Source organism: Lipotes vexillifer, unplaced genomic scaffold, assembly GCF_000442215.2.
Source record: "Lipotes vexillifer unplaced genomic scaffold, Lipotes_vexillifer_v1.1 scaffold614, whole genome shotgun sequence".
Taxonomy (NCBI): domain Eukaryota; kingdom Metazoa; phylum Chordata; class Mammalia; order Artiodactyla; family Lipotidae; genus Lipotes; species Lipotes vexillifer.
The window spans coordinates 1003136-1026326 of record NW_006787203.1 but is presented as its reverse complement, the minus strand read 5'-3'; positions in this window follow the sequence as shown (position 1 = coordinate 1026326).

Sequence of the window (23191 nt, the reverse complement as noted above, 5' to 3'; positions counted from 1 at the left end):
ACACAGCAGGAATTATGAATAATCTGATATCCTCTTTTGGAAGCAGCCTATAACCACTTATCGTGTTCACTTACAGGGCCTGGAATAGAGAAAGTATCCAATAAAGGAATGATTTAATGTTCATGAATAGCTTAAAATCACAGAATCATAGAAAACAACTTAAAGATTGTTTCTCTTTTGCATTATTTATCACCTTCTGCCTTATACACCAGCACCAGTTCTACCACTAGATTTTGAGCTGCTTTATCTTATTTATTTTATCAAACAAGCAAATTTTCTTAAATTTTTTAAAAATTGATTTTCTGGAAAATCTTACTCCCAATCCCCTGTACTCGGCCCTATTTTTCCTTTTATCCTTCTTTCACAGCTCTTGGCACCTTCTCCCTTACTACAGAATTTATGTATCTTTTATGTTGTTTACTATCCATTTCTCCCAATTTAAATGTAAGCTCCACAAGAGTAGGCATTTTTTAACTTTACAATATTTACATTTACAATATTTTTTAAATAACTTGGTATGTCTCATAGGGAATAGGTAGTTAACTTTATCAGTATTCACTAAAATTTCCATGTTTGAATTAGGAAAAAGTAAATGATAGCTTCTATTTTGTGGAGAAATTGGCAAACAGTTTAACAACAGGTTCACTAAATAAACAAGATATAAATACTATCCATGGCATCATTTAAAAAAGAAACCCTATGATTCTATAAACAAAAAAAATGTCTTCACTGACCCCAGGACCACAGATTTTATGACAGAGTCCTTATTTTTCACCTTAAATAAAGTTAAAAATCTTTTTTGAGCACTTTTTTGGACTCCATAATATGATCTTTTTAATAAAATGGGGCACAATAATGTCATAAAATCAAGATTTACATCAGAGAGCAAACTGTTGTTAAGAATTTCCACCAAGGCTGTTCTAATTCCTTTTTTTTTGAATGTTAACATTTTAAAAATTTTGTTTCTACTAAATAAATGATTCAGGTAAAACCCTCAATAATAATAAATTTTAAATCCCACTATGTTAACTATTGAAGAGAAATCCATATTTAGTGTAATTACTTTTAAAACAATACAGATACTTTCTAATTTACAAATTGCATGTTTAAAAATTTCTCCGTTACACATCATAGTTGGTATCTGAACATCTACAAGTGAAATACTTTTAAATATATGTCACTTAAAATATTCAATCACTTTCTGATCAGAGGGATCATTAAGGTTGATATAATTATGATTAAATAAGAAGTTATTAACATTAATCAAATATCAATATTTATTTAATGTTACTAATGAATATTAACATTAAATAAATATTAAATAATGTTTAACAATATTTAATAATGTTAACAATTAATATTAATAATTAAATTAAGATTAATTAATATGATTATGATTAAAGAATTCTTAATAGAACATTTTCAGTATAGATTTAATATAACTCTTCCTAATTTCCATCTTGTCAAAACAATTCTTTAGCAGTGCTCAAGTTTTATATATATATATATATATATATACACACATATACATATATATATATATATATATACATACATATATATATAAAATCTAACAGAGTGATAAATTAGTAGTGCTTTTTAAACGGAGATAATTGAATGGAATACTAGTAACCTACATGTCACCCAATATTACTCAGAGTAAATTCTTCATTAAGACAAAATAAATATGTATATTTCTCTCGGAATTGGTTCCTCAACTGGAAAATCTAAATTCAGGGGCAAATTCCTATTTGTTTTCCATAAATCATGCTATGATGCCAGGAGAAAAAAATATACTGAAAAACCTCACCTCCACATCCAAAGGCTCTGCCCCAATTTCTGGGCACTGTGCCACGTTTCCACTCATTCGAGTAGATGAGTCAGGGCTCCCGGGGCCTTACTCTGGAAAGATCTGCACAGAGACAGAGACGGAAACTACTCCTCTTTGGGCAGACCTCCTGGTTAATGTCCTGGTTTAATGTAAAAGGCAAGGTTCCTTCAGCCTGCGAAATGAAGGCTCGGAGAAGAGAGCATCCTCGTTCCCTGTCATCATTTACTCCAACTGGGGCTGCTTCCTGGTGGACTCACCCCCACTCTGCGTACCATTAGGTGACCATCCTAATTCACAGGTCAGCGGCTGCTTCCTCCTTTCAGTAAGAACAGTATCTGTCTCCCACATAAAAAATCATTCAACAGGGTTTCCCTGGTGGCACAGTGGTTGAGAATCTGCCTGCCAATGCAGGGGACACAGGTTCGAGCCCTGGTCTGGGAAGATCCCACGTGCCGCGGGGCAACTAGGCCCGTGAGCCACAACTACTGAGCCTGCGCATTTGGAGCTTGTGCTCCGCAACGAGAAGCCGCGACAGTGAGAGGCCCGCGCACCGCGATGAAGAGGGGCCCCCGCTTGCCACAACTAGAGAAAAGCCCTCGCACAGAAACGAAGACCCAACACAGCCAAAAATAAATAAATAAATAAATAATTTAAATAAAAGATCTATGATAACAAGGGTCATTCACAAAAACTCATTATAATGATTTATAAGAATAGTTTGGTTCATTTAAAAAAAAAAAGTCATTCAACAAAGTAGAGTTTACCTTCTGCTTTTCATTACATAGGAAATAGGCCCCAAAATGTGTAAAAGTGCTGTGCCTGTTGTTGACCTTTCTGCCGTATTCAACTCAGAACTCCCTTTTTTTCTTAAAAACCATAATTTGCAGAAAAATGTAGGATCTCTTATATGGATGGCAAAGCAAGATTGGCAAAACCGCATAAGAATCACCTAAGGGGCAAGGAGAAGTAGCTAATAACTGAACACAATTCATTCAATTTCTGATGATCGATTAGCAATTTTATAATAAAATACTGAAAATGTGACAACTTCTATTCACATGAGAATATTACTTCTTGAGTGTGTGTGAACATGCATTCATGCACAGTTCACCCAGTACCTGTAACATCCCAGGTGCTATGATAGGGGTTTCTTTCAGGTTCTTACTTAATCCTCAGACAAACTCTCTGAAGCAGATATTATTATCCCCTTTTTGCAGGTGAGAAAACTGAGGTAGGAAAGGTGATGTAACTTTCCTAGTGTTAACAGAGTCAAGAGCTTGGGCCACTATTCTCAGCCTGGCCTATCTGATTCCAAAGCTTGTACTCTTGCTACACAATGATTTTTCCTCCCATACGCCAATCTTAAGATCCTACATATCTTTTAACACTCAGTTCAGGGAATTCCCTGGCAGTCCAGTGGTTAGGACTCTGCACTTCCACCGCACAGGGCACAGGTTCAATACCTGGTCGGGGAACTGAGATACCACAAGCCTCACAGCATGGCCAGAAAGAAAAAAAAAACCACTCAGTTCAAATTCTTTTAAAACATCTCTCAGGGACTTCCCTGGTGGCGCAGTGGTTGAGAGTCCACCTGCCGATGCAGGGGACACGGGTTCATACCCCGGTCCGGGAGGATCCCACATGCCGCGGAGCGGCTGGACCCGTGAGCCATGGCCGCTGAGCCTGCGCATCCAGAGCCTGTGCTCTGCAACGGGAGAGGCCACAACAGTGAGAGGCCCGCATACCACACACACAAAATAAATATCTCTCAGAATTCCTCTCAATCAGAAGTGAACTCTTCCAACCATGTATCCACATAGCACTTTGGTTTGCTTGGCCATTAACAATATGGACAGTCGCCTGTCTTGTGTTAGTGCGGGTCACGTATGTTTCCACCTAATCAGTGGAGTGAGTCGCTTGAGAGTAGGATCCAAGCCCCACCCTTGCATCACAGATAGAGTTTAACACGATGAATGCAAAGGTTCCACGTTGAACTTAGTTGAATCACCATTGCCAACAAATAGAAGCACCTGAGTAGTCTTTTCCTAAAGTAGAGAGGCTGGCTGTCTTCATGATGGGCATTTAGGTCCATCCTGCAAATCTGTAGGAGGCTGGTAGATATAAAAGAAACCCTACAATCTCACACATTCCCATCTGTGGCAGTAAATTATGAGAATGCCAGAAACATGGTACACACATTTATAAACTCTAGGGACACTCCAAATCTATAAGCCCATAAAATCTAAAACTCACTTAATGAAACACTCAAATTTAAAAATTGAAGAATTGCAGTCTCACATAATAATAAAAGGTGTTATTCTAGATTTTGTCAATTGATTCTAAAGAAAGACTTCAGTTTTCTGCTCTAGAAAGTTTATTGCATTTTCAAAACTTCATTAAATCTGAAAAAAGATTCTCCAAAAGCTCAAAAGGCAGAATCCACCTAATTGCTTCATGTGAACCTGTCCAAAAGAGACAGAACATTGAAAACAAGGTACTCAATTTAGAAGAGACTTTTAAGAATCTAATTTAGGCAATTTGCCTCTTTAACTTTATACATATATGCTATATAATATTGAACCTAAGGTGTTACTGCCACAACAATGCCTATTCTTAAATCCAATTCACTGAAAGAGATCAGAGGCGATTTTAAAGAAACATTATTTTGTTTAAATGGCCACATCTGGTAGTAAAATCCATGACTTTAGAATCAAATGGCCCAGGTCCAAATTTCAGCTTTGCTTCCTACTAACTGGGTGATCTTGAGGAAAGTTCTTGACCTGCTTAGGACTTCGCCTTCCAGAGCAGGGGGTGTGGGTTCGATCCCTGGTTAGGGAGTTAAGATCCCACATGCCTCACGGCCAAAAAACCAAAACATAAAACAGAAGCCATACTGTAACAAATTCAATAAAGACTTTTAAAAAATGGTCTACATCAAAAAACTCTTTAAAAAATAAATACAGTGGTGATAATGAAAACCTACCTTATATGGTTGTTGTGAGGATCCAGATGATCCATGTGAAGTACCTAGAAAAGTAGCTGGGACACAGTGTTTTAATTATTATTTGCTCTTACTAGCAGTAGTAATAGTCTTACAGTTCTTGCTTTTATTATTATTTATTATTTTTATTATATTATTTATTATATTTATTATTATCATCATTATGCAAGGTACTTAGCATAATACCTTGTTCATAGTAAGTACACAATTAATTTTAGTTTCTGGTGTTGTTATTATTATTATTAGCCAGCAATAATTACATCCCTTCATAATCCCAATGTATTTTAAAATTCGTTAAGTTTTAAACAATATTCTTAAACTATAATTCAAATATTAAGTAGGTCAATATCGGCAGCATTTCAACAATTTACACATTTACTTTATCTTATTATTATTATTTTTATACACACACCACCTAATGAAGTGGTGGTGTCCAAATTAGATGCATTTGAGTAGAGTTTCCAAGTTAAACCTACTTGAATTCAAATCCTGGTTCTCCCACCACTAGCTGTGTGACCCTGGGCGAGTTGCTTTACTATTTCTTCATCTGCAAGAAGGACAGAATGGTGACTAACTTAGTTGGACCATTGTGCAGAATACTGAGATACTGCATGTAAAATATGTGACACAATGCCTGCTCAGAGATATGATGGAAGAAGAATTCAAAGGAGGTACCCTGTACAATGTGATTTGTACCAGTGAAGCAGATTATAATGGTTGTCTTTCCTGATATCCAAGAAAAAAAAAAATTGGTTATCAGGAAGCTCCGGATTAGCAATAAAACTGTTATCTGGTTATTTCTGCCTTTTTTCTTGGGAGGCTCTCTGTCCTTGGAAGTCTAATTGAGGCAAGTCAGAACTACGGATTTTTTAAAAATAAGGGCTCATTACTCTAAAATTTCAGAAATCATGAGTACATAGAACTGGACATCTAAGGATTTTGACTAGGTATTCAGGAAAGAGTCCTCCAGAACACCTCCTGACCTAGTATTTTTTACTATGTGAAAACACTGAGATATTCCCTATTACATTATTGTGAGTCTTTGAAATAAAACATTAGAAAATTTTCCATATTTTGAACTACAAATTAAACAGTATACATAATGGTATCACGAGAAGAGAATCTAAATAAAGCAGGACTATACAGAGTGCCACGTATTTTAAATTTTATTTTTAATTTCTTCTTTCAGTTGTTATAAATAAGCCCCAAACCATCATTCTAGATAGAAAGTTGAGGCGATTAAAAGGTTCATATTTGTCACTCTCCACAAAGGCCTCATCGTCCCACACATCACCTCAAAGGGATGCAGCCTGGAGCCAAAGTGAAGGACTTGGCAGCATAGAGGACCTGGACTTCAGCCCACACGCACCTGCTCAACATGCTCAGGAGACCGTGCAGCTTCACAGATGTAGTCAGATGGTACATGGGAGTCAGTACCAGGCCAAATCACCAAAGGGTCCAGAGTTTCATGTTTATGCAGGTCTCTGGGCCACATGGCACAGGCCCTACTGACAAATCCCTGTAAAGCCTTGAAAGTGGTGATGCTAACATTTCCAGAGACTCTGCAAAGGGTATGACTAGGGCTGCCTTACCAGTAGACACCTGTGATGAGGGAAGTTTCATTTAGAAATATGTATTCTACCACCTATTGTACCTTATTAATTCCTTTGGGTCTTGAAGGTTTCTTTCCTTTAAAGATCTTTATCAAGAGACCTTTCCATTAAAACTCTCAGTGCCCCAGGCTGCATCCCAGGATCTCTGAGAGTGAGACTCAGGGATCAGTATTTTTCTCAGCTTTCAAAATGCAGACAAGGTTGAGATGATCTAAGCCCATCACTGTAATCTCGCCTTTCTGTGATTGATTTAGGAATTAGCATGGGACCCAATCCTTACCAAGGCATGAGAAGAAGTCTCTTGGAGGACTGCTGGGAAAGCTTTCTTTACCTCTTTTAAAAAAGTAAATAGGTCTTCCCTGGTGGCGCAGTGGTTGAGAGCCCGCCTGCCTATGCAGGGGACACGGGTTCGTGCTCCGGTCCGGGAAGATTCCCACATGCCGCGGAGCGGCTGGGCCCGTGAGCCATGGCCACTGAGCCTGCGCGTCCGGAGCCTGTGCTCCGCAACGGGAGAGGCCACAACAGTGAGAGGCCCGCGTACCGCAAAAAAAAAAAAAAAAAGAATACAAGAAAGAGTCCTCCTTCTTCCTCAGAGCAGTATTGATCTGAATCTGCTTCTACCATCTTAAGACTGTGACAAAAACACCTTAAAGGTGAAGGTGACTTTGAAGATCTAAAAGAAGTAGAAATAACTAGTCTTAGTTCCAGATAGATGGATGAATGGATAGATAGATAGATAGATAGATACTTGAGAAGTCTTCTTCCAAAAAAATGTTTTTAACCAAGTAGTGATTAGTAAAAAGCCACTGAAAAGTACAAATGGCATTTACAATAGAGTATTTCCTGAACAGAAACTGGAGAGTGGGGCAAGCTACATGGCAAGTTGGGAATCAAAGATACCAAAGGATTACTGAGGAGTAGCAGAGTGTCATTGACAAACTGCCTTCTCCACATTTTGAACGTGTTATAAAACTGAGATTAAAGTGCTGTTGACTTGCACTTGCAAAAGAGAGGCTGCTAAGAGTTAAAGAGAAAGTCCTGCAGAATTATATGACACATTCTTTAAACCAGAAATGGTAAACATTTTTTACAAAACCATTATTATACAAACCTAAAAACACTAAAAATTTAGGTTAAATACTGTTTCTAAAATAACATTTCCCTTTTAAGTATACCTGTAAAGACCCTCCTGTTTACATTCTTTTACATTAAGGAACTGTCAAAAATCCTTGCTTATGTGTCCACTATGACTCATTATAAAAAAAACCATTTGAAATGTGATTTTATATAGTAAAGCAATCTATTCCCATGGAGGAAGCTCTGTCTTTCAACATCTTTTGGCCACCCAAGAACATTTCAGCATCTCTGGCTCTGAGAAAAGATTAGTAATATGTAAAGTATTTATCAAAGTAAATCTCAATTTTCTTTAAGTAATTTTCCCTTTCATGGATGTAAACTGACTCTGAAGATTGAAAAACAAAAGATCCTAACTTCTTATTTCAAAATGTATTGTCAACTCATTAAATTTCTACCTATCAAGTTAAGATCAAGAAAGTGAATGTTAGTAGGTTAGTTAACTATCAACAATGTTGATTGGGCTCCAGTTTACAGACCCTGGTTTTCAAACAGGTAGTATCACATAAGAATGTTAACTGTGAAGGTGAAAACAAATCCCTATTCTCGGCTTTCTGCTTTTATTCTTCTTTTATTTTTTTATTCCTTGTTGGCTTTCCTTTATTCTTATTCTTTCTTTACCCCAGGTTGACCTCTGTCTGTCTCTTGGTCTGATTTCTCGATTTAGTGTCTCCCATCTCCTCTTTCTATTCTCCTTTTCAAGTTGCTTGGGTTTTTGTCTAAGACTCTCCTCTTTGAAGCCATCCTCTGCCTCTCAACTCCGTCTTTGTCACCAGTACTCCCCCACTCACCTCCCATTCTATCACTGCGTTCTCTTCTTACCTCCTCACCTTGGCACTCTAGGCCTACCAACGGGGATCTGTTGGAGAAACGTATATCACCTGAAGACAGTGTCTCACCTTAACCTCATCTTGACTATCAAAAAATAATAATAATTCAAGTGTGAGTAGAGGCAACTAACCTTGGATTTTTAGTAACTTCATGGAACAACCTTCTGAAAACGCAAACCTAATCAGAGTCTCTTGTCTGTTATAAAACGAAATGCTTTTATAATGTGTCAAGAGATTTCTCACTAATGCATAAACCTTCATAGGAGTGGGACTCCACTTACCACATTAGACTATTTAAATTGAGATTTTAAAAAATCCCTGGGGGCTACGTTTAAAGAGAAGGGAAAACAAAAACATCTAAATAATACAATATAATTCAAAGATGAAAAGTTGAAATAATTACAGACCAGGAGCAGAACTGAGTTGAAATGAATTACCTTGGACTCTAGCTAGATGGCGCTAGAGCACGTGCGTGGCTAATTTGTACAGTACCGTTACTGAATGGAAAATACTAGTCAAACAGATGTTTCATATTTTTTAGGATATGGGACTCTGTTAGAAATTAAAGCAAATACCATAATTAGAATTTTTAAGGATCTAACTCTTCTGAGAGTGATATTTTGCATCTTTGAAAGGAAGGAGACATCCATTAATATGTATTATATACGTTCTTTGACCCTGAAGTAGGACCATCAATATTCACATTCAGGATTTTCATCATTTTGAAAAATTTTTTTAAGCCTTGCTCATTAATTAATAGTAGCAACATGTTCCATGTATTTGTGAAATTCTTCAGTAGAGATAACAGCTTTAAAAATCCCAAGGATCTTTGGGATTTACAGCCTTCTGCCAGAAGCTTCTCTTTGATCACAACTGGGAGGCACCCCAGCTGATTTCTCCAGAAAGATTTCCCTCCTTCCAAATTATACAATTTCAAATGTGGCAAATGCAAGTGCATAGTTTACCTCCTCTCCATTGCACCCATTTAGCCCAATACTAACTATGCTTCGGCTGACTTTTTGTAACATGTCATTATTCAGTTTTAATTATTGATTTAATTTAATCAGGTACTTTGAAGTTTAAAGATAGGCCACTTTCATCAGCAAGCCCACTGAAAAGGAGATTACCTTATGCGACTCTCACCTCAGCTCATCTACATGAATTTAAAAATGAGTCACAGGCAAACTACTAAACAAAAGAAATGAATAGATTTTAGTTGTTTGTTTGTTGTATTTAGAATTAGTATTTAACATTTTTATTTTTAATATTCTTATCTTTTCAGGAAAAACATTTATTTTACTTTAGAATTTTTATTTTTTCATAAAAAGGTTTTTAAGTTCTCACTTATAGAGTGTGACATAGATAATTATCACTGTCTCCAATTTATACTTGCAGAAACCAGGGAAGGATAATAGAATTATCATTTGTATTCAGGTTTTGAACATCTCTAGCCTATAAGTAATCTATATAGTAACTATTATATGAATAAATACACATATCAATGCTCACAGAGTATTGTGGCCCATGTGCCACAACTACTGAGCCTGCACTCTAGAGCCCGCGAGCCACAACTAATGAGCCCACAAGCTGCAACTACTGAAGCACCTACAGCCCATGCTCCGCAACAAGAGAAGCCACCGCAATAGGAAGCCTGCACACTGCAATGAAGAATAGCTCCTGCTCGCCACAACTAGAGAAAGCCTGCGCACAGCAACAAAGACCCAACGCAGCCAAAAATAAATAAATAAATAAATTTATATTTTAAAAAGAAGCTTCAAATAGACACCCCACAGCGAAAGGGAAAAGAGACTAAAACAAAATTTTCTTCTGAACTTTTCTTATGGGAATTCCCTACAAACAGATATTGAGACTATGTACACCCCAAGCACCTAAGATTCCTGTGCTTTATGGAAGTACTGATGGTCCAGCTGCATCCCACTCTGGTCCTGAGCATCCGCTCTGCTTCATCCTTTTCCTCACTCATTCATTTAGCATTTAATGAGCACGCACTCTGAGCTAGGCACTGTGCTAGCAAGGAGAATTCAAAATGAACCATGAGCAGTCCCTCAAGATATCTAGAAACACAGTTTAAAGTGGTTACGCACTTTAGGTTAGATACGCAAACAGATAAATAGAGCACAATGAGATGAGTGCCAGGCTGGAGATATACAAAGTGTCTGAATAAGGACAAAAAGAGTTCAAGATCAGTTTCTTGGAGGAGGCAAAGCCTGACACAAGCCTTAACCAAAGACTAGGTGTCAACCAAGTAAAAAATATGGCCCCAATGAAACCTCATTTACTCATAAGAGTCCAGAGAAGAGAATGGCAAATACCATAGGAAAAGAGAAGTATGACAAGAAAATGGCTCTATAATAAATTCCTCTCATTGCTTACACTAAATCACTTTAACATTCTAGAAGAGCAATGCCAGGCCTTGAACACAATCTGCCTAACAGATGGATAATATCCTCTATTAGTTTTATAACTTAAGCAAGTAAATCTGTGAGACTTCTATTCCTTCTCTGGAGAGTAAGGAAATCATTACCTAGAAGGTTGTTGTAAGGATCAAATGAGCTATTGCATGTAAAACTATCTGGCACACTGTAAACATCTTTTGTCTACAGGCATCACTACCTAAATAATGCTGGATGTGGAGTTCAGAGAAGGAAAAAGTATTGGATCTGAAGGCAGAAAATGGTTTGTGTCCACCTCTACCAACTCTGTAACTCTGAGTCAGTTAAGTAACTTTTCTGAGCTACATTTAAACCATTAATAAAATCAGGATAGTATGACCTCCTATGCCTACCTAGACAGGGTTGTTATGAATATCAAATGGGATAGTATGTATTACAGGGCTTAAATAAATAAAAGGGGCTTTACATATGACACAGATTTTTAAAAGACTGATCTTAATATTTTTATTAGGTGAAACATCAACAATGAATGTGGAGTGTGTGTGTGTGTGTGTGTGTGTGTGTGTGTGTGTGAGAGAGAGAGAGAGAGAGAGAGAGAAATGCTGCTAGAAAAGTGAATACGTGTGATCCCTTTTGCTCTAGAATCAAGATCAAAATAAATGTAGTTTATAAATGGAATGATTTTAAAAGTACAATACATTATTGAGAAAAAGCTATTTGTATACTCTCTAATAAAACACTTAATAAAGTCATATCATTAAAATAAAATGGCTCTTAAAATCAGTAAAGGAAAGGATAAATAGCACTATAAAAATGACCAAAATATGAGCCAGAATTTAACTAAAACAGAATACCCAAATGGCTAATTAAACTGTGAAAATTTGTTCCAATTTGTTAGAAATCAAAATGCAAATTAATATAAGAAAATTTTGGACTTGAGGACACAGGGTGGGGGAAGGGTAAGCTGGGACAAAGTGAGAGAGTGACATGGACCTATATACACTACTAAATGTAAAACAGATAGTTAGTGGGAAGCAGCCGCATAGCACAGGGAGATCAGCTCAGTGCTTTGTGACCACCTAGAGGGGTGGGATAGGGAGGGTGGGAGGGAGACAAAAGAGGGAGGAGATATGGGGATATAGGTATATGTATAGCTGATTCACTTAGTTAGTTTCAATGGTGTGAAACTAACACACCATTGTAAAGCAATTATGCCCCAATAAAGATGTTAAATAATAATAAAAAGGAGTGGTAAATATATATATATAAATAAATAAATAAGAAAATTTCTCTCTCAAATTGTTAAGTAAGAAAAATACTTATAATCCCAGTGTTGGCCAACATATAACATGGAGATGACTCTTTTATATGTATCTGGTGAGAATAAGCATGAGCCTTTAAAATATTTTTTATCCAGGTAATTCACTTTCAGATTAATATGCTAAATAAGTTATCGTGGACAAGCAATATATCTGTGTAGAATTTTTTTCACAGAATTACTTACCATCATTAAAACTGATAATAATGGAGAAGTTTATTAATTACAATGAATGTATACAATCACATATTACCATTAAAAATCTGGTTTCGAAGCATTAGTACCATGGAAAAGTATGGGGAAATTCAGGAAGCAAAATTATGTTTACATTATCCCAAATTTAATATATATATATTTATTTCTTGGAAAAAAGACTCGAAGGGGAAACAATGAATTATTACCAATTGTATCAGTTATCTATTGCTGTGTAACAAATTACTCCCAAATTTAGCAGCTTAAAACAACATGCATTTATTATTTCACCATTTCTACAAGTCAGGAATCCAGGCACAGCTTAGCTGGGACCTCTGCTTCAGTGTCTCAAAAAGTTTTAATCATGTTATCAATCAGCCCTGAAGGCTGGATTAGGGAAGAATCCACTTTCAAGCTCACTTATATGGTTGTTGTCAGCACACACTTCTCCAAGAGGTGTTGGACTGAGGGTTGCTTGCTGGCTACTGGCAGAAGCTACCCTCAGTTCCTTGCTGTGTTGGCCTCTCCAATATGGCAGCTTACTTCATCAAAACCAACAATGAAGAGTGTCTGCTAGCAAGTCAGAGATCACAATCTTTTGTTACTTAATCACAAAATTGACAGCTCCTCAATGTTACTGTATTCTACTAGTTAGAAGCAAGTTACTCAAGGGGAGGGAATTCACAAAATTAGGACTGTCTAGAGCTGGGGATCGTCGAAGGTCATGTCAGAAGCTGTCTACACATCAGTGGATACCTCATTTCCTTTATTATATGTCTCTATTTTTATAGATCTTATTATAAACATATATTTAATATATAAGAAAAATTGAAAGTAAATATAATAAAGTGGCTAATCTGTTAAGAGAGCAATTAGGAAAAATATAAGAAAAGTAATAAAACTGTGTCCTATGATGTGATAATTAAAAATATACTTATTTATACAGCTAGTCTTCAAGGCAGTTTAAAAATATTAAAGAAGAAAGGAAGGAAGGAAAGGAGAGAGGGAACAGGGGAGAAAATAAGTGATCTAATTGCCAAACACTTGGTGAACAATTGGTTTAAAAGAATAAAAATTGTGTCATTACAGTAAAATACCTCTTTACATGAGAAATATTTAGCTATATAGAGAAATGTGAAAAAGGCACAAAATTTAAATACCAAGTAAAAAACAAAATACAACATATACCACCATGTTGTAAACTAACAGCTATGTCTGTATCATTATAACTAACCTTCACTTACACACAGTGATGTGGTAAAGGGGAGTTTTGTGATTTTGTTAATAGTTTTGCTTGTATTCCCTATTGAAAAATTGGTGAAGAAAATCCCGTTTAAAAAATAAAATAGTCTAGTTACACTTGACCAAAGCAGGAAGATGCAAGTTATTCTCTCACCTCAGATTTCCCCCAAATAATTAAAAACCAATATGACCACTGTATAGAAATTTTCTTTTTCCCACAACTGTTATAAGATGAATGAAATTACACAAATCTAAGATGCTTTCCACTTAGACTGAAACATGTCCTTATGCTGTACAAAATCTCTTATGGGGAGAAAATAGAGCTGTCTGTGAAAAGAAAAGACCTGTGTTCTAGGCCAGACAGTTTATCTGATTAAGGAAAGAGAAGAAGGTTTACAGTCAAAGATTAATTCTCCAGCACCACACGGTAAGCTCTCGGAACAATATCTGTGTCACTCCAAACTTCATTCCTAACAGTTGAGCAGAGTTTTTCAATTCCTGGTGTTATTATTGATTCTTGGTTGCAGTTGTTCAGCCCAATCTTTTGCAAAATGCTACCAACAAAGAACAAGTCAAAATATCTACTGCCAGCACCAGACAGAATCAACAATAACAATATGAGTTGCTCTCATAACTGGAAGCTGATTTTAGTAAATGAAATAAAACTATAGATCTAAAAATAAATGTATGCACCAACCTTAGTAACTTTTCTCTTCAAAAATATATGAAAAACTGAATTCATACAAACAAAAATTTAATGCTAATGAAATAAGCTAATAGGAGGTATAATTTGCTAAAGAAAACAATAACTCCAAGAGGTGATACAGAATTAAAAATAGTCTTATACTGGATACAAAGTTGGTCATCTCCAAAGTGGATGAACAGGTATCAGAATCGTTCTAAAATAAAGCTTCAGTTTTCTCTCTTGGGGGTAAAGAGCCAATATAATAGAAGTCAGAAGTAGAATGCTGCTGTGTGTTTCTTACCTATGAACATTATCTCTTGCCTACAAACATTAAAGATATTTAAGAAGTTAGAGTTCAAAGACCATAAAGAAAACAACTCCTATATTAGGACAATGCCAAAGAGTTATTTTATCTTTATCTCAGGAATAATATGCAAAGACTTTTTCTAATGTATAATGTTTCTCCTAACTTGCCTTTGATCTGCTAGGTTTGTTTTGGGGTGGGAATTTTCTCTCTCTCTCTCCCCCACTTGGTTCAGCCGTGTCCCTATTTCTCAAATAATTTGGCATTTGGACTCTGAATTCAAATGTACCTAGATTTGATTTCTGTTTCTTATACTTACTACCTGTAGGACCATAGATCAAATACTTAACTTAAGGTTAAAACATAAGCAATGATAGTGCCTTTTGCATAAGAGTATTGTGGCAGAAGGCAGGTAAATCATTCAGCATAATGTCTGACATATATTAAGGTACTAAATATTATTGTATAATGTTAACTTTTATTGATTTTATTACTTACCTTGATGCAATAAATAAGTTCCCACTGGCATGATTTTAGAGATAGTTTACCCTTATATCAGATTGTCTGCAGTTTCCAATATCTTTGCTTTATATAAGTCTAGTCAAATCACTTAAATAGGTTTATTATTAAGAATTATTCAACAAAATGTTAACCAGGAAGAAAAAAACCTGTAGTAGATACAAAAAAAGAAAGAGAAAGAAATGAAACCATACCACTAAAAAAGATAAATCACAAAGAAAGAGAGGAAGAAAGGAACAAAATGTCAATAGTTAGTCCTTACCATCAGTAATCACTTTAAATATAAATACATTAAATTCTCCACTCAAAGAACACAAGTGGCTGAACAGATAAGAAATCAAGATCCAACAATATGCTGCCTACAAGAGACTCTCTTTAGTTTTAGGAACATGCACAGACTGAAAGTGAAGGGATAGAAAAACATATTCACGCAAGAGGCAACTGAAAGAGAGTGGAAGTGCCCATACTTTTATCAGATAAAATAGACTTTCAGTCAAAACAGGTCACAAGAGACAAAGGAGGTCACTATACAGTGATAAAGGAGTCAATTCATTGAGAGGCTGTAACAATTATAAATATACATTCATGCAAAATTGGAGCATCTAAATATTTAAAGCCAATATTAACAGAACTGAAGAGAGAAACAGACAATACAATAGTAGTAGGAGAATTCAATAACCCACTTTCAACAATGGATAGCTCATCCAGACAGGAAATCAATAAGGAAAAATGGATCGGAATAATGCTATACACCGAATAGACCTAACAGACATAATCAGGACATTCCATCCAACAGCACCAGGGTATACATTCTTCTCAAAAACATGAAACATTCTCCAGGATAGATCATATGTTGAGGCACAAAGCAAATGTTAACAAATTTTTAAAAACCGATATCATGAATATATATTCTGACCACAATGTTATGAAACTAATAATCAGTTGTAAGAAGACTACTGGAAACTGCACAAATATGTGGAAATTAGACATTCTCCTGAGCAAACAGTAGGTCAAAGAAGAATCAAAAAGAAAGTCCAAAATATTCTGATACAAACAAAAATGGAAACACAGCATACCAAAACTTATGAGACGCAGCAAACACAGTCTTAAAAGATAAGTTTATAGAGATGAATGTGTACATTCATCTCGGAGAGGGGGCTTCAAGATGGCGGAAGAGTAAGACGCAGAGATTACCTTCCTCCCCACAGATACATCAGAAATACATCTACATGTGGAATAGCTCCTACAGAACACCTACTGACCACTGGCAGAAAACCTCAGACCTCCCAAAAGGCAAGAAACTCCCCACGTACCTGGGTCGGACAAAAGATAAAAGAACAAACAGAGACAAAAGGATAGGGACGGGACCTGCACCAGTGGGAGGGAGCCGTGAAGGAGGAAAGGTCTCCACACACTAGGAGCCCCTTCGCGGGCAGAGATTGCGGGAGGCGGAGCGGGGAGCTTCGGAGCCGCGGAGGACAGCACAGCAACAGGGGCGCGGACGCCGACCGGCACTCACCAGCCCGAGAGGCGTGTCTGCTCACCCGCCGGGGCGGGCAGGGCTGGGAGCTGAGGCTCGGGCTTCGGTCGGAGCGCTGGGAGAGGACTGGGGTTGGCGGCGTGAACACAGCCTGAAGGGGGCTAGTGCGCCACGGCTGGCTGGGAGCGAGTCCGGGAAAAGGTCTGTAGCTGCCGAAGAGGAAAGAGACTTTTTCTTGCCTCTTTTGTTTCCTGGTGCGCGAGGAGAGGGGATTAAGAGCGCTGCTTAAAGGAGCTCCAGAGACGGGCGCGAGCCGCGGCTATCAGCGCGGACCCCAGAGACGGGCATGACACGTTAAGGCTGCTGCTGCCGCCACCAAGAAGCCAGTATGCGAGCAAAGGTCACTATCCACACCTCCCCTCCCGAGAGCTTCTGCAGCCCGCCACTACAAGGTTCCGGAATCCAGGGACAACTTCCGCAGAAGAACGCACGGCACGCCTCAGGCTAGTGCAACGTCACGCTGGCCTCTGCCACCGCAGGCTCGCCCCGCACTCCGTGCCCCTCCCTCCCCCCGGCCTGAGTGAGCCAGAGCCCCCGAATCAGCTGCTCCTTTAACCCTGTCCTGTCTGAGCGAAGAACAGACGCCCTCAGGCCACCAACGTGCAGAGGTGGGGCCAAATCCAAAGCTGAGCCCCAGGAGCTGTGCGAACAAAGAAGAGAAAGGGAAATCCCTCCCAGCAGCCTCAGGAGCAGCGGATTAAATCTCCACAATCAAAGTAATGTACCCATCTTCACTCAATGACCAGCAAGCTACAGTGCTGGACACCCTATGCCAAACAACTAGCAAGACAGGAACACAGCCCCATCCATTAGCAGAGAGGCTGCCTAAAATCATAATAAGGCCAAAGACACCCCAAAACACACCACCAGACGTGGACCTGCCCACCACAAAGATCCAGCCTCATCCACCAGAACACAGGCACTAGTCCCCTCCACCAGGAAGCCTACACAACCCACTGAACCAACCTTAGCCACTGTGGTCAGACACCAAAAACAACGAGAAATGTGAACCTGCAGCCTGTGAACAGGAGACCCCAAACACAGTAAGTTAAGCAAAATGAGAAGACAGAGCAACACACAGCAGATGAAGGAGCAAAGTAAAAACCCACCAGACCTAATAAATGAAGGGGAAATAGGCAGTCTACCTGAAAAAGAATTCAGAGTAATGATAGTAAAGATGATCCAAAATCTTAGGAATAGAATAGACAAAATACAAGAAACATTTAACAAGGACCTAGAAGAACTAAAGAGCAAACAAACAGTGATGAACAACACAATAAATGAAATTAAAAATTCTCTAGAAGGGATCAATAGCAGAATGAGGCAGAAGAACGGATAAGTGACCTGGAAGATAAAATAGTGGAAATAACTACTGCAGAGCAGAATAAAGAAAAAAGAATGAAAAGAACTGAGAACAGTCTCAGAGACCTCTGGGACAACATTAAATGCACCAACATTCGAATTATAGGGGTCCCAGAAGAAGAGAAAAAGAAAGGGACTGAGAAAATATTTGAAGAGATTATAGTTGAAAACTTCCCTAATATGGGAAAGGAAATAGTTAAACAAGTCCAGGAAGTGCAGAGAGTCCCATACAGTATAAATCCAAGTAGAAACACGCCAAGACACATATTAATCAAACTACCAAAAATTAAATACAAAGAAAATATATTAAAAGCAGCAAGGAAAAAATAACACACAAGGGAATCCCCATAAGGTTAACAGCTGATCTTTCAGCAGAAACTCTGCAAGCCAGAAGGGAGTGGCAGGACATACTGAAAGTGATGAAGGAGAAAAACCTGCAACCAAGATTACTCTACCCAGCAAGGATCTCATTCAGATTTGATGGAGAAATTAAAACCTTTACAGACAAGCAAAAGCTAGAGACTTCAGCACCACCAAACCAGCTTTACAACAAATGCTAAAGGAACTTCTCTAAGCAAGAAACACAAGAGAAGGAAAAGACCTACAATAACAAACCCAAAACAATTAAGAAAATGGGAATAGGAACATACATATCGATATTTACCTTAAATGTAAATGGATTAAATGCTCCCACCAAAAGACCCAGACTGGCTGAATGGATACGAAAACAAGACCCATATAAATACTGTCTACAAGAGACCCACTTCAGACCCAGGGACACATACAGACTGAAAGTGAGGGGACGGAAAAAGATATTCCATGCAAATGGAAACCAAAAGAAAGCTGGAGTAGCAATTCTCATATCAGACAACATAGACTTTAAAATAAAGACTATTATAAGAGACAAAGAAGGACACTATATAATGATCAAGGGATCGATCCAAGAAGAATATATAACAATTGTAAATATTTATGCACCCAACATAGAAGCACCTCAATACATAAGGCAAACACTACCAGCCATAAAAGGGGAAATCGACAGTAACACATTCATAGTAGGGGACTTTAACCCCCCCCCTCCACCAATGGACAGATCATCCAAAATGAAAATAAATAAGGAAACACAAGCTTTAAATGATACATTAAACAAGATTGACTTAATTGATATTTATAGGACATTCCATCCAAAAACAACAGAATACACATTCTTCTCAAGTGCTCATGGAACATTCTCCAGGATAGATCATATCTTGGGTCACAAATCAAGCCTTGTAAATTTAAGAAAATTGAAATTGTATCAAGTATCTTTTCCGACCACAATGCTCTAAGACTAGATATCAATTACAGGATAAAAAATACAAACAAATGGAGGCTAAACAATACACTACTTAATAATGAAGTGATCACTGAAGAAATCAAAGACGAAATTTAAAAATACCTAGAAACAAATGACAATGGAGACACGACAACCCAAAACCTATGGGATGCAGCAAAAGCAGTTCTAACAGGGAAGTTTATAGCAATACAATCCTACCTTAAGAAATAGGAAACATTTCAAATAAACAACCTAACCTTGCACCTAAAGCAATTAGAGAAAGAAGAACAAAAAACCCCCAAAGTTAGCAGAAGAAAAGAGATCATAAAGATGAGATCAGAAATAAATGAAAAAGAAATGAAGGAAACAATAGCAAAGATCCATAAAACTAAAAGCTCATTCCTTGAGAAGATAAACAAAATTGATAAACCATTAGCCAGACTCATCAAGAAAAAAAGAAGACTGAATAGAATTAGAAATGAAAAAGGAGAAGTAACAACTGACACTGCAGAAATACAAAAGATCATGAGAGATCACTACAAGCAACTCTATGCCAATAAAATGGACAACCTGGAAGAAATGGACAAATTCTTAGAAATGCACAACCTGCCAAGACTGAATCAGGAAGAAATAGAAAATATGAACAGACCAATCACAAGCACTGAAATTGAGACTGTGAATAAAAATCTTCCAACAAACAAAAGCCCAGGACCAGATGGCTTCACAGGCGAATTCTATCAAACATTTAGAGAAGAGCTAACACCTATCCTTCTTAAACTCTTCCAAAATATAGCAGAGGGAGGAACACTTCCAAACTCATTCTGCGTCGCCACCATCACGCTGATACCAAAACCAGACAAGGATGTCAGAAAGAAAGAAAACTACAGGCCAATATCACTGATGAAGATAGATGCAAAAATCCTCAACAAAATACTAGCAAACAGATTCCAACAGCACATTAAAAGGATCATACACCATGATCAAGTGGGGTTTACTCCAGGAATGCAAGGATTCTTCAATATAGAGAAATCAATCAATGTGATACAAAATATTAACAAATTGAAGGAGAAAAACCATATGAACATCTCAATAGATGCAGAGAAAGCTTTTGACAAAATTCAACACCCATTTATGATAAAAACCCTGCAGAAAGTAGACATAGATGGAACTTTCATCAACATAATAAAGGTCATATTTGACAAACCCACAGCCAACATCATCCTCAATGGTGAAAAATTGAAACCATTTCCACTAAGATCAGGAACAAGACAAGGTTGCCCACTCTCACCACTATTATTCAACATAGTTTTGGAAGTTTTAGCCACAGCAGTCAGAGAGGAAAAAGAAATAAAAGGAATCCAAATTGGAAAAGAAGAAGTAACCCTGTCACTGTTTGCAGATGGCATGATACTATACATAGAGAATCCTAAAGATGCTACCAGAAAACTACTAGAGCTAATCAATGAATTTGGTAAAGTAGCAGGATACAAAATTAATGCACAGAAATCTCTGGCATTCCTATAAACTAATGATGAAAAATCTGAAAGTGAAATTAAGAAAACCCTCCCATTTACCACTGCAACAAAAAGAATAAAATATCTAGGAATAAACCTACTGAAGGAGACAAAAGACCTGTATGCAGAAAATTATAAGACACTGATGAAAGAAATTAAAGATGATACAAATAGATGGAGAGATATACCATGTTCTTGGATTGGAAGAATCAACATTGTGAAAATTACTCTACTCCCCAAAGCAATCTACAGATTCAATGCAATCCCTATCAAAGTACCACTGACATTTTTCACAGAACTAGAACAAAAAATTTCACAATTTCTATGGAAACACAAAAGACCCCAAATAGCCAAAGCAATCTTGAGAACGAAAAATTGAGCTGGAGGAACCAGGCTCCCTGACTTTAGACTATACTACAAACCTACAGTAATCAAGACAGTATGGTACTGGCACCAAAACAGAAAGATAGATCAATGGAACAGGATAGAAAGCCCAGAGATAAACCCACACACATATGGTCACCTTATCTTTGATAAAGGAGGGAAGAATATACATTGTAGAAAAGACAGCATCTTCAATAAGTGGTGCTGGGAAAACTGGACAGGTACATGTAAAAGTATGAAATTAGAACACTCCCTAACACCATACACAAAGATAAACTCAAAATGGATTAAAGACCTAAATGTAAGGCCAGACACTATCAAACTCTTAGAGGAAAACATAGGCAGAACACTCTATGACATAAATCACAGCAAGATCCTTTTTGACCCACCTCGTAGAGAAATGGAAATAAAAACAAAAATAAACAACTGGGACCTAATGAAACTTCAAAGCTTTTGCACAGCAAAGGAAACCATAAACAAGACCAAAAGACAACCCTCAGAATGGGAGAAAATATTTGCAAATGAAGCAACTGACAAAGGATTAATCCTCAAAATTTACAAGCAGCTCATGCAGCTCAATATTAAAAAAACAAACAACCCAATCCAAAAATGGGCAGAAGACCTAAATAGACATTTCTCCAAAGAAGATATACAGAGTGCCAACAAACACATGAAAGAATGCTCAACGTCATTAATCATTAGAGAAATGCAAATCAAAACTACAATGAGATATCATCTCACACCGGTCAGAATGGCCATCACCAAAAAATCTAGAAACAATAAATGCTGGAGAGAGTGTGGAGAAAAGGGAACACTCTTGTACTGCTGTTGGAAATGTGAATTGGTACAGCCACTATGGAGAACAGTATGGAGGTTCCTTTAAAAACTAAAAATAGAATTACCATACGACCCAAGAATCCCACTACTGGGCATATACCCTGAGAAAACCATAATTCAAAAAGAGTCATGTACCAAAATGTTCATTGCAGCTCTATTTACAATAGCCAGGACATGGAAGCAACCTAAGTGTCCATCAACAGATGAATGGATAAAGAAGTTGTGGCACATATATACAATGGGATACTACTCAGCCATGTAAAGAAACGAAATTGAGTTATTTGTAGTGAGGTGGATGGACCTAGAGTCTGTCATACAGAGTGAAGTAAGTCAGAAAGAGAAAAAGAAATACTGTATGCTAACACATATATATGGAATCTAAGGGGGAAAAAAAAGTCATGAAGAATGTAGGGGCAAGCGTGGAATAAAGTCACAGACCTACTAGAGAATGGACTTGAGGATATGGGGAGGGGGAAGGGTAAGCTGTGACAAAGTGAGAGAGTGGCATGGAAATATATACACTACCAAAAGTAAAATAGATAGCTAGTGGGAAGCAGCTGCAAAGCACAGGGAGATCAGCTCCGTGCTTTGTGACCACCTAAAGGGGTGGGATAGGGAGGGTGGGAGGGAGGGAGACACAAGAGGGGAGAGATATGGGAACATATGTATACGTATAAGTGATTCATTTTGTTATAAAGCAGAAACTAACACAACACTGTAAAGCAATTATACTCCAATAAAGATGTTAAAAAAAAAAAGATCTCAAATAAATAACCTAACTTTACACCTGAAAGAACTAGAAAGAAAATGAAAAATCTAAGCCCTAAATTAGCATAAGAAAATAATAAGGATTAGAGTATAAATAACTAAAATAAAAACTAGAAGACAATAGTAAAGATCAATGGAACTAAGAGTTGGGTTTTTTAAAAGATAAAATATATATATATATATTGTAAACCTTTAGCTAGGCTAACCAAGAAAAAAAGAGAGAGAGCTCAAATAAATAAAATTATAAATGAAAGAGGAGACATTACAACTGATAACACAGAGATAAAAAGAGTCACAAGAGATTACTATGAACAATTATATACCAACAAATTGGATAACCTAAAAGAAGTGGATGAATTTCTAGAAGCATACAACCCACAAATCCTTT